Consider the following 13,419-nt stretch of genomic DNA (forward strand, 5'->3'; position numbering starts at 1 on the left):
TTTCTGAAAAGCCCAAGTGCAGCTCACTAATCCTTCAGAGTACAACACTCCAATTGATCAGATTTGGTGCCCAAGATAGGACCAATTTGCCACCTTTGAGAAGGGAGATAGTGTAGGCAGTAACAGGTGGAGAAGCTGGCCTTGTCTAGCCTGGCCTGTGATAACCTTCAGACTCCTACTTGATTCTGTGACTTTCTTGTTTCTCAGGTCTCCTTCTGCCTTCTGCTTCTGTTTTCATGTACTTTTTCCTCTTTCATCTAGTTCCACCTTTGACTTTGTTTTCCATAATAAATACACATCATCACATTTCAGAAAAATCTTCTGCTTTCTCTCTCTGAATTTCCCACTCATCCCCATTCATAGCCTTTCAAGAACAACAGATTTCTTTTCCCTCTTATCCAGGTTATTGAAAACTTTCTTTGTGTCAGGTACTAATCTTAATTCTTTGCATATTTTATTACCTTTAATCTGCACATGATCTCATGAAAGGTCTTCTTTGATTATCCTAATTTTGCAGATAAGAAAACTGAGGCACAGAAGAGTGAGGTAACTTATTTAAGGTCCTATGAGTAAAAACAAAAGAGTTGGCATTCAAACCTAGGAAGTTTTGTTCCAAAGCTTAAAATCTCAGTCCCTACATTGCACTGTCATTTATTGAAGTATTTCCTCTAAACAAATCCAAAATTCTCCATAGGAGAGACTTTGGTGGATTAACACTCTTTCATCTCTCTAAATACACATATTTCTAAATTTTGTTTTGGATAGACAATGATGGAAATACTCCACATCAAAATTACTATGTTTATTGACTCTAAGACACCATTGATGGGAAATGCACCATTATTTTATGCATCAGTTAAACTATAGCACAACACCCTATTGACAGCCCAGTATGACCCATAACAAGTCAAATTCCTTCAAAGTTTCTTCAAAAAATGTCAAAGGTCTAGTTAATTTCTTCTTCCTTCAATCTCAGTAACAACATGCTCAGAACCGAGGTCTCCTTTATCCACTTATAGATCTTTCTTTTGTAGACACTGTTTTCTAAGAAAATGTAAAATTGCAGTCATTTCTTCAATATCAAATATTTATTTTAGTCATAGCACATTGACATCTTATTGCTCTGTTTTCCTTCTTTTCTAAAAAATGTAGTAATTTCACAGTAACACTGAACCATATATTTTGAGAATTTTTTTTCCATTTTACAATGAAAATGTTTAAGTGAACAGAGAGGTAGAAAGAATAGAATAACTCACATGAATTTATTATTTAACTTCAACAATTACCAAATTTTTCTATTCTGCTTTGAAGACATTTTAAATGGTAATTAAAGTCAGTACATGAATGAAAAAAAAATGGGAATAGCTCTGATCAAGTTGGAGCTTGTGGGTAATGACAATTCCATAATAACTACCACCTAGCTATGAAGGATTGAAGGTCACTGTTATTTCCAAGCTTCACTCCAATTTCAGAGATATTAAAATGTAAAAAAAGAAGTGCATGTTAGAATTTATGACATGTAGCACTTATGAAGTTAGGGTACATTTTATGTATATTGGTACCTAGGAGGTTAGGATTTTTTGTACTCTGCTTTGTAAGGTATCCTCCCCTTGTCAGCCTCTCCCCATCATCAAAACACAGAAAGAAAATAATATTTCCATCTTTCCTAAAGGGTTTTTTCCCTAATCCAACTTTGAACTGTCATGCCCAGGCACGCCTTCAGCAATGCATTGATCTCTTTTGTGGGGTTTGGTTGTAGAGTTGCCATAGCTGACTTTTCCTCCCCAGGGAAGGATGGAATCTTTCCCTGGAGGATTGTGTCACTCCCATGTGCTTGAGGATGCATGCATTATTTGGGTCTGTCTACTCTGGGCTTTTGAGCCATGTCCAGGGATATGTACTTCTGAGAACCACAAGGAGGCTCATTGTTTGCATATTTAGTACCTGAACTAGATGTAAATGCCCTTTACCCTCTCTTGTTTTAATGGTCTTTCTTTTCCATGGCTTGATTTTCCACTTCTCTGACAGATATACTTCATCTCATAAATAAACTACATGCATTTAAATGTTTATTTCAAGTGTGACTTCTGGGGATCCCCTATTGTCTTAGTTTAGATAATATGTAAGTGGGTCATTTTGTTTCCTTCCACCACAGGTTTTTCACTGTTAGGTGATAGAAAAGCTCAGGGGTACATTGTGGTGTTAGGGTTTCACCTGCTCCATCTTTTGACCTCAGAGAAGGCAAGGCAGGATCCAGAGGTCCTGAGAGGTTTTGTGAATTGCCCATGGCCTCTCTGCTGATAAGTGGTTCAACTGAGACTGGAAGATAGGTCTTCGAACTCTGAGGTTAAGAGTTAGTTTCCTTTCTAGTATTTCTTGGGTCTCTAGTGTTTCTTTCCAAAGTGGATTTTGTATTTCAGAGAGTTTAACAAAGAATAGTTTTGTATTTGAGACAGATTCAGCATCTGGGCTTTTCCTTCTGAGTCTGTGTTCATTCTTGGCTAGAAGAGGTTTTTCTAGGAGTCTCTGGAAGGACTCAGAACCCAGGTCTCCTGGAGGACTGAGCTCCCAGCCCTCTGAACTTGAAGGGATATAATCTCATCTCATGTCCTATCTTCTGAGCAGATAATCTCTGTGGTTCTCTCTAATTGGCTTTGGACCATTGGCTCCAGTGCCAAGGTTGAACACAGAAACACAATGAGAGCTGCCTTGACGCTGTCTTGCAAAGGTAGTGTCTTTCTGCAGGATGGGCTGTTTAACTTGGTTCCAGATCTGCATGTGGTCAAGTCGTCCTGGCAACATTAACTAGTTCTTGGCACTGATTCTCACCAAGGCTTTTGCAATACGACATTCTGGGAGACAGAGGGATGGTCATTAAGTCCTGGAGGAAGGAGTGAGGATGCTCATCAAAGGACACTTTTCCACAGTGAGACAATCGCCTGGCAGGAATATCATCCCCTCCTACAGAGGGTGTGTTCAGATGATGTTCACACTCACCCTAAACCTTTAACTTGGGCCTACATCCTATCTCACCTTTAGGCAGGAAAACAGGTGTGAGTCCCTACATTCCTGTAATTCTCAGACTTACTGCCTCTCTTCCTTGTTTATTCTTGGAACAACCCTCTATTATAGCATTATTTCCTATAACTTGGTTGTTCATGGTCTCCCATTGTGTTTGGAAGGTGACAGAATTTAGTCAGTCCTACCTTTACCTGGCACTTCCTAGGACAGGCTTACACTGTACCCACCCTCCATTTGTTCCTGACTGTTTCAGGTTGCTGCTTCACTAGAGCCGGCTCTAACTGCCAAGGCCAGCCAGGTATTGATTTCTTGGCAAGTACCTGCTGGGCCAGTCATGACCCACTACAATGAGTATCTGGAAAGACACCACTGCTCACTTAGGTGACTTTTATATCTCTGGAAAAAACAGCAAAGACTATGTTGAGCCTCTGCTAACTTAGGTGCTTAGACACTATCTGGGCTGACTTTCTTGTATTTCCTTCATTGGTTGCTTATATTTTTGGAAAAATATATATATATATATTTTCAGCTAGCATTCATAATCATGGTCAGACTGATGAAAAGCCAATAATCCTCTGATTGACAGATGCTGGAAGCAGTCTCAGCCCCTTCTCAGTAATATCTATACCTATTAGCCATAGCAGCGCTTGAAACTCATATTACTTTGGGGTATGTGTTGAGTCAATGCAACACTCATCAAACTAATAGTGCTATCTGGAAGGGAGAACACCAGAGTGACTTTTGGCATATAGTATCTTAGTACACATGAAGAGCATCATGAGCATCAGGAAAGGTACTTCATAGGATGTGAAATGACCACATTAGAATAGGTGCGTTGCTTAGAGTGAGGCGAGTGAGAGGGACACAGGTAAGGATGGATAAGTTTTGAAGAGATAGTAGTTTTGTGCAGCAAGAGGGTAGAATCCCACTCATGCAGGCAACACTGAAGAGTCACCTTATTTAGCAAAGGACAGAATGAGGGCCCTGAGCATTTGAGGGTTGGGGAGAGGGGGCATGTAGAATAGGAGACAAAAGGCCGCAAGGTCCACTAAACATTACTCTTCATGGGTTTGCTTCAGGTCAGCCATCACCTTGATTCAAATTTTACAGTAGTTTTTCCCAACCATTTTGCAAGTGTGACACCTCAATTTTTTATTCTATTCGTTTTCGAAAGCAGTATAGTATGGGTGAAGAGAGCCATGGACCAGTAGTCAAAGATGTAATTTGATTCTTTGCTTTTTCATCTGTAGAATGGGAGAAATGCAGAACCATTGCTAGAATCCAGTAAGAGCATATGTATTTGGTGAACAGTGACACTCCAAGGCAAAGGTTCAGTTGAATTATCTTGGAAAACACTTTTCTTTGTGCTGTCAATGCTCTCACCTTTTGAGAATTAGTCAAAGATTTTATAACATCTTGAGGTAACCAGAAGCCTCTTCAGATTTTGCAAAACCCGAGTGAGAAATTATTTCACCAGGCCTGGAGATAGCATTTATTTACTTCTCTTGGACTCACCTGGAAGGAGCTGTCCAAAGTGTCATCTGTTAGGAGGTGCAAGGAGAGGGTGATGTGCCTGAGGAAGCACATGGGGCTGAGTCAACATCCTTCAAACACAAAAAAGCTGTGCTGCCTTTTATTTGGTGCTTTTCTCAGCCTGCAACAAAGAGCCTTTCCCAATTTGTGGGGTTTGCAATGGCAGACATTGTTGCCCAGGAACTCTGTAAATGTCAAACCCATTATCAGGTTGAGGGAGGCAGAATTTTAATTGAAACTTTCCTCCAACCTTCCACTCTCCACAGCCGTAAGAGGGCTGCTTGTGCTGTTATGGCCTTTTAAAAGGCCCAAACTAAAAAAAAAAAAAAAATAAAATTATCTTTAAAGAAATGTTTGCTCAGGAATAAGTCTGAACTTTTGAAGTATTTGTTTTTTATGTCCTGGCATCTACTTGCTGCTAGAATTTCTTGCTCACAGGTTCAGGACACCAACTGTAACAATATGTCTTCATGCAGGTAAAAAAGAAAAATAAAAGCAAAGAAGGTAGAAAGAGAATTGGGCAGACAGGATGAAGGGTGTGTCTCATTTTCCTCGCAGCCCTATAAATGTTCTCCAACATTCTTTCCTGTTAAACTCCACTTCTTCTGCATCTTGTCAAAATTTTTCTTTAATCCCAAATTCCCCTTCCTTTCCCCCATGGCCAACCTCCTCAAAATGCAATCTCTACTTGCTATCTCCATGTCTTCCCTCCCTACAGCTTGCCCATCCACTTCCTGCCTTTGCCTTGACCACTTCACTGACCTTGTATCATCATAAGAGGCCTCTCAGTTGTAATCCACTTCCTCTCTCCAGTCCCACTTCTGCTACTTTATTTCAGGCTATGTCAAGTCTTGGCTGGAGTACTTCAACAGCTCCCTAACTGGCCCTCATGTCTCCTATCTTGTCTTCATCTAATCCATTCTCCTTAATGCCACAGAAGAAATCCTCAAAGGTACTTCAAGGTCCTCAGGACATTCCAAACCCCCCAATGTGGTTCACTAAACCAATTGAAGTAACCACTCCCACCCTGCTGCCTCGTGGTCTGTTGATTCCTTCATAAATTCTGCCCCACAGTCATACTGATTTATTTACAACTTTTTTCATGAGCTCTGCTGTTTCTCTTCTCACGGTCTTTGCACCTGTTGCCTCCTCTTTCACAGATTCTCTCCCACTTTGCATGGCTGACTCCTATTCATATCTCCAGGGTCAGCACAGATTCCCTGTCTCCCCAAAACCCTGTCTCTCCCCAGGAGTCTAGATCCTGGACCTTTCCCATGCGCTCCCCCAAGGCAATGTATTTCCCCTTTCTTCTTGCTTTATAGAAAGGGAGTACCTTGATGGCCTCAGAGGCCTTCAAAGGCAAGTGTGCTGTTAAGGAAGGGTTCCCTGGGAAACCTGGTCAGGATCTGGGGAAGCAGGTCAGTGAAGGGAAGAGGATGTCTCAAACATAAGCAAAAGGATGTCTTCAAACATAAACTGGGGAAGGGGAGCTCAGGGGTGTAAGTTTGTCTCAGAGTTGCCTATGGAAGACTCAGGAACTGGTCTGTGGACCTATGATCTCTGGTTCAAGACTTGTCCAAGGGGGCACTAAATTCCCAGGATTGTAGCTCGTCTATGTATGAGTATGTGTATATTAGTATCTCAGCAGCCTGGGGATGGTTTTCAGTGCCAAGACTGTTATTATTAAAGAGGGATGGTACATAAAATGGCAGAAAATGTTTCCAGGGCTCAAGGTGAAACACTGATATCACTATACTCACTTGTGTGGCCTGGTCAAGCGTCTGCAGTGCCTGGCACATAGATATATAGACATTTCTTTCTTTTTTTTCCCCTCAAAATTTTTTAGTTGTTGACAGACCTTTATTTAAGTAATTTATATATATGCGGTGCTGAGAATCAAACACAGTGCTTCACATGTGCTAGGCAAGTGCTCTACCACTGAGTCACAACCCTAGCCCCACCATTTATTTCTTACGTGAAAGGATGAACATTTTTCATTCTTCATATTACTGACCTCTTTGTGTTATTTTATACTATTTAAGTCTCCCTCCTTGAAATTCTCTCTTCCAGTGACTTTTGAGCCCCCCCCCCCTTTCAGAACTGATTCTTCTCTTTCTGTTCTGTTTCCTTTTTCATTCCCTACTTTGCCTTTAGCTCTGAGTCAGAAGACCTGGCTCTAAATCTTTAACTACTTGGTAGCTGCAACCTTAGGTAATTGATGTTACTGAGCTTTGGTGTTCATCTGGGGAAAAAAAAAGGTTCATATCCCTTGCAGAACTCTGAAAACTAGTTGTGATTAAGAGATGCTACCTTAAAAGAATGCTGGGCTGGGCATCTACTGGGTACTCAATACATGTTAACCGAGTGAACACATGAATGAATGTGAATAAATATATTAATAACTCTCATGTTAGAGTAGCTGACATCTTGTCTAATGGTAACATCTAAAGGAGGAAAGCTGACATATATACTAATTGGAACACCATCCCGAATTGTAAATATGTTTGTATGTTCCTACATTTCAGTTTTGTGTGTGCATGTACATGCACATTCAAACACACATGCACAGACACAGTCACACACATACATGCATACTTCTTTCCCTTGTATATATTCCTAGGATTTGTTGTTGTTGTTGTTGTTGGTTACAAAACAAGCTTCCAGAAAGAGGTCTTGCAGATATCAGAGAAGTTGAGGGAGCTTTGGCTGAAGTATTGGTATTATATCCCAGTAAAGTTTCATCTTCATGTCTATTTTTTAGTGCAAGACTATTATATACCTTTCCTTTATGTGTGCAGCTGATGTGTGCTGCTCACCAGGGTTTTATCCACCACTTTGATGGCCTGCTATCAACATTAGTATTCTATGGGCCAAGGATTTCTAGTCTTCCTGGAAATCCCCGATATCTTATCATGTGGATGCAGGAATTTTTTTTCCTTCCATGCTTACTTTGCTTCCATTTCAGATGTGATTGAATTCTACAAAAGCCTCTCAGTGAAAGAATGTCTTTTGATAAGCACTTGACGTCCTCCATTTGTCAGATTTCACTTTGAGTTGGTCTTGGGCTATATTATACACACAAGTACCTATAAGTTCTCACTCTCTGTCTCACATGCATGCATACTCCATGCATCCTCTCACTGTCTGGTACTAACCCTGGCTCCGTCTTTGAGCATTTTTGGGGAAAGTTTGGATTTTCTTTTTTTATATCTGCTCTAGTGATGGTTAATTTGTCAACCTGACAGAGGTAAGCAATGCTATTAAAACATTATTTGTGGTTTTCTCTGTGACAGTATTTCAAGAAAAGATCAGCATTTGAATTGGCTGAGGAAAGAAGATTACCCTCACCAATGTGAGTGGACAGTATCATATTCAGAGAGGACCTGCATAGAACAAAAACGCAGAAGAAGAGTAAATTTTCTCTTTCTGCCTCTTTTCATCCATATATCCATTGCTATATCCAGTTGGTTCTGTTTCTCTGAAGAATATTGCCTAATACAGCTCCTGAATTGATCCATAATCCATTTTGTCTGTCTTAATCCATTTTGTGTTGCTATAATAGAATACCTGAAACTGGGTAAATTATAAATGGTAGAAATTTATTTGACTTACTCTTCTGGAGGCTAGGAAGTTTGAGAGCATAGCATCTTCACCTGGTAAGGGCTGTCATGCTGCACCATATTATGGTCAAGTGAGTATGCTTGATACCAAAAGAAGGGTCACCAGAGGTTCAAACTTAAAATAAACTCACTCTCATGTTAACTGACCCACTCCTGTGATAATGACATTCATCCATTCATGAGGGCTCTAAGTCACCTCTTAAAGATTTAATCTCTTAATGCTGTTACAATGGAAATTAAATTTCAACATGAGTTTTGGAAGAGTCATTCAATCCATAGCAACCTACTTCTCTACTGTCAGGTCCAGCTCTACTTTAGGTCTCAGCTCTGGTCACCAATGACTAGGTCTTTGGGCATAATGATCCTTCCTCAGTAAGATATCATTATCTGCACATTGTCCCCAGAGACATAATGTGTTTGGGGCCCTTGTGTGGAGAGGCTCATATCTCTATTCCATTACTATATACTGCCCAAACTTGGCCTCTCCTTAGTCCCACCAATGTGATGCTGTATCTTGGGGCTATCAAGAAGAATTCTAGCATGGATCAGAAATATCTTGAGACTGTTTCCAAAATTGACGACTAGTCATCAAAAAAGATATCTCTCCCAGATCATGTCTCACTTGGGGCCCCTGCCTGCTACTGGGCTGGTGAGTTTGAATTTTCTTCTCAGAGACACTCTTCTATCTTCTTTCTTCACAACAGAGCTCAGAGCCCTTACACTTGCCTAGTAGGTTGCTCAGAGGAAAACTCAAATCCTTTCCCTTTGTTACATAGACTAGTTTATCTTCCTTTCTGTAACCACTCTGTTCAGCACAACATGGCCCTCACATTCACAACCCAAGTGCACCCAAGGGGTCTTACCAAACAAAAGAGCAAACTTCCCTTACTTGAATTTTACTGTTTCTCTCAGGAGATGAAAGTGATTATAGATTATAGTTAGTTCTCACATTTAAAATCAGTAATATTCTTTCCTTGTGTGGTACATAAGTCTCGACACTTTCAAATATTCACCCCCCTAGTTTTATATTTCCAAATATTTTTTAATATTAGACCATTAAGAACACATTTTCATAATATTAATCCATGGCCATCAGTTATGTCTGGTCTAATAAATAGATTAGACCAGACATAACTATTATAATAATTATGATAATTAATGATAAGAACTATTATTAATTCTTGGAATAGGTCTCTTATAAAAATCTGTAATAACTGATAATGTATTATCACCATTCAGGAAAAGAATCTCTTTTAAGTGGCATATTCCGGGGTAGCATTTAATTATTTTGATGCACCAGAGAAAGGTTTCAGCCAACTACTCATTTTCATTGGTCTACTGTAAGTGATATGATTGATAGATGCCTTCTAAATATTTTTTATTGTTTCCCTTGTCCATGCATGTCTGGCATCAAATAAACAATTGGAAATAAAATCAATCAAGCTTCTAATTACTTGGAATACATAATTCCAAGCATTCATTTATTCTAACTACCAAATTATTCTAACTACCAAACAGACATGTGAACATCAGAATTATATCCTAATTGTTGGGACTGTGTATTCAGGGAACAGAAAGTCTAACTGGGCAGACAAGACCTCCCCATGAAATGAGTACTTTATGCTTCAGTATGGCATGCTTTTTTCCCCAGATCTCACCCACTCTTGAATAGTCTTGGCCTTGATTGATGATGACAATGGTTTCTGACAATGGTTTCCACATAATCAGATTCTCAGGATTCTTTATCTCTGGTTTGGGTTTCTGGTAGCTCGCTTCTTTCTCAGTTGCTGTGTTTCTTGGTGACTCCTATAGTTTCCTGTCCTTATTCCTTTGGTCTGCTCTGTCAACCAGAGCTGGGTAGCACAAAGAACTGAAGGAAGCGTTTCAGGCAGAGTGAAGATTTAGTTTGATGGACTGGGTAGGAAGGAAAATATGGAGCTTGCTGACTGAGAAGATCAGGCAGGAGAAAGAGTGAGGGGAAGTCTATGAGGTAATAACCTGCGGAAGGTGGGACCCCTTCAAAGGGAGCTGGTGGCTCTGGGTATGCAAGCATTGATAAAGTATGGCAGTCTTTTCTGAATTCTTCCATCACGGTGGGCATCTTCACTCAGCAGATGACTCTGTTCACATCCTCAGGACCCCACTACTCCTCAAGCTGAAGAGAAGCCCTCCTCAAACTGCAAATGTATGACCGACATGACATGATCTAATATCCAAGTGATGACTGATCTCAATTCATGTACTTCAAATTTAATTATTCCTTCTTTGAAGAAATCTCAAACAAAATTTCAAAGGAGCTTGTCCAGGCAAGCCTGTGACTCCACTAGAACTATGATGGGTTCCACAGCCTTCAGCCCTCCCCTATTGAGTTCTTGATGGCTTGGCAGCACTCTTACAGAGAGTTTCCTGGTGTGTTTTTCTGGAAGCTCAAGGAAGGTAAGCAGATTGGTGTCCACTCTGACATCCTGGACAAAGGCAAGACGGTGTGCAGTACTGCCAAGTCTGAGGCTCTCTGCTGTGGCTATTGATTCCAGGGGAACAAGGACATCAGTCCTAGGTTTGTGCTTCTTTAAGGGAACAAAGACACTAGTCCTAGGTTTGTGCTTCTTTCTTCTATTTTAGTAAAGTGTTTGTCTTCTTCCTCACTCTGGTTCTGACTTAATGTCCTGAAGAAGAGAACTCAGCTTTGGTTGCCTCCTCCCCTCTGGCCTTGGGTACCATTTGTATATGTTAATGTTCCTCTTGGCAGAAGCAGAAGAAGAGTTCTCACCACATGGACCTAAAGGTGCACCTTTGGCTGTTGCAAGGCCAGCACAATTTGACAGGAGCTGGACAAAGAGTTGCTGCACAATGTGCAACCCTGTCAGTTGCTGTCAGTTGTGGGCACTGCACTTTAGGCTATGATGACATTTCAGGCCTAATAGTTTTTTTTTTCCTATTTAAAATAAAAAAAATCAAAAGATCTGGGTTATACTTGGTGCAAGGTAGACCCTGCCTTTTTGATAAGAAACACATATTTATTTATTCTCACAATCATTGCAAACTTTATTGGGAGAGAAAAACGAATCAGCTGAGATTTTTATTCTTATTGTAGCCCCTACAAATGCTAAAGGTCTGGTCCAAGAGCCGGAGCTCTATGCCGTAAGTGACATAAGGATAATACAGGGATTAACACACCAGTAGGAGACAGTGAATTGTGACCAATGGGCTACTTGGAGAAGGGAAAAAGCCCTGGTCTATCAAGAGACAAAAAACTATGAGGTTATCTCTGACATTACTTGTGTGGTTTTAGCTACCTATATTTATACCCCATTATTCCTATCTTTAAAGTGAAGGAATTGATATAGATGACTTTTAAAGTCCCTTTCAACTGAAGGCACTTGTAGAAATGCCATGGATTTAAATTCCTAGGACTTCAACATGGCACATAATGAGATTTTAATATTATTATAATTTATATAATATAATTATATAATAATTTTATATGATTATATATTATATTTTTATATTATTTTGAACAACATGTCAAAATGTGGCTTGTGGTTACCAACATTCAATGGTTTAACAATGAGTGGGATACCATAATAACATGTAAGTTATATTTTCTATCTATCAGGAAGTAGGGTAAAAAATAAGAAAGGCATAGAAATACTTAAAGTCATGACCCTGAAGATTTGAAGGATATATACTTGAATATTCAGGATAATTTTCACAAGAGGTATTTGAATTCAGTTAATCAGAAAGCTAAGTCTATAAGAAACTTTTATTCCCCAAGTGCTTTAGTTAGTTGAGGTTTTATTGTGCTAAAGCTAACATTTCATGTACTATATTCTTTAAGGTTTAGGCTTGCAACTAAAACGCCCAATTGGTTTGCAGATAAAAAGGTAGACTTTCAAGATTTACTACAGTTTTTTTTCAAAATCTATTTAGAAGCTCAAAAGCATAATGAATCTTTGTTTCTTTGTATTGTAGGTATTTTTTTCTAGGAGGTAACACCTGTCACTGTCTTAGGGGCATTTGGATGGAAATTCTGCTAAGAAAGTATGAAGGTAGGAGGTTCCAGGAATGGCTATAGTGATCTCACAATATAATTGGACGTTTTAGTTAGTTTTTTCATCACTCTGACCAACAAACAGCCACCAAGAACAACTTAGAGGAAGGAAAGTTTATTTGGGACTCATAGTTTCAGAGGTCACAGTCCATAGATGACCAATTTCATTCCTCTAGGCCCAAGATGAGACAGTTCATTGTGGGGGAATAGACTGGCAGAGGAAAGCCGCTGTGCTCCTGGCAGGGTCAGAAAGCAGAGGGTGGCGGAAGGTGTTGCAGGGCAGATGTAATCTGCCATCCCGTGACCCACCTCCTGCAGTACCCCACCAGCCTACAGTTATTATCCAGTCAGTCCATTCAAACTAGGATAGACTGATTAGGTTCCAGCTCTCACAACCTAATCATTTACCTCTGAATATTCCTGCATTACAAGAGCTTTTGGGGGACACCTGGTATCTAAACCATAACCTCGGATATTTATTGAAGTCCATTTTCCTGTGCTGAATTCAAATACTCCATGCAAGAGACAAAACAGAGTATCCATTATCAGTCTGTGTCAGCAGTTTGATGGAAGTTTCTCTTCCTAACACAGGATGAGTTGTGAGAAGAGGCTTGGCAGGAGAGTAGAGAGAACTGGTTTGGGTTAAAGGGAGTAGAGCAGCAAGGAGCATTTTACGGGCAGTGGAATCCTGGAATGGTTTTAGGGCTTGGGGAGAGGAAAACAAGGGCAACACTGGAGGGCACCAAAGACAAGCTTCACACAATGCACAATGATTCCAAAGTTGGGAAATATGAGGTCTCTTTCAGGCACAGGATGAGAGAGGTTTACAAGCAGAGGATCAGAGTCAGGACAAAAATTGCCTCAACATTCAACAATTTGTAAAAGTATATAAGAGACACACTTTTCAGACTTCCAGGCAACTCAAAAGTGATTAAAAAATAAACTCCTATATGAGAGAGGTCAAGGTGGAGAAAGAAAAATGAATATGAATGGGGCTCCCCAAGTCCAGTGGGGAGATATGTCTGGGAATATAGGAAGCAATAGTGCCATAGGCATTACCTAAGCTCATTAAGGGGCAGAGAGTTCTAGGCTGGGGGATGGATAGCCTGGGAGAGGGGTGGTCGTATCATTCTAAAATTAAGCTTTGAGATCTAAAGTGAGGCAAGATAGGGCCGTTCCTGCATGACACAAGAC

This window comes from Spermophilus citellus (assembly GCF_964194105.1).
Source record: "Spermophilus citellus genome assembly, chromosome: 13".
NCBI lineage: Eukaryota > Metazoa > Chordata > Mammalia > Rodentia > Sciuridae > Spermophilus > Spermophilus citellus.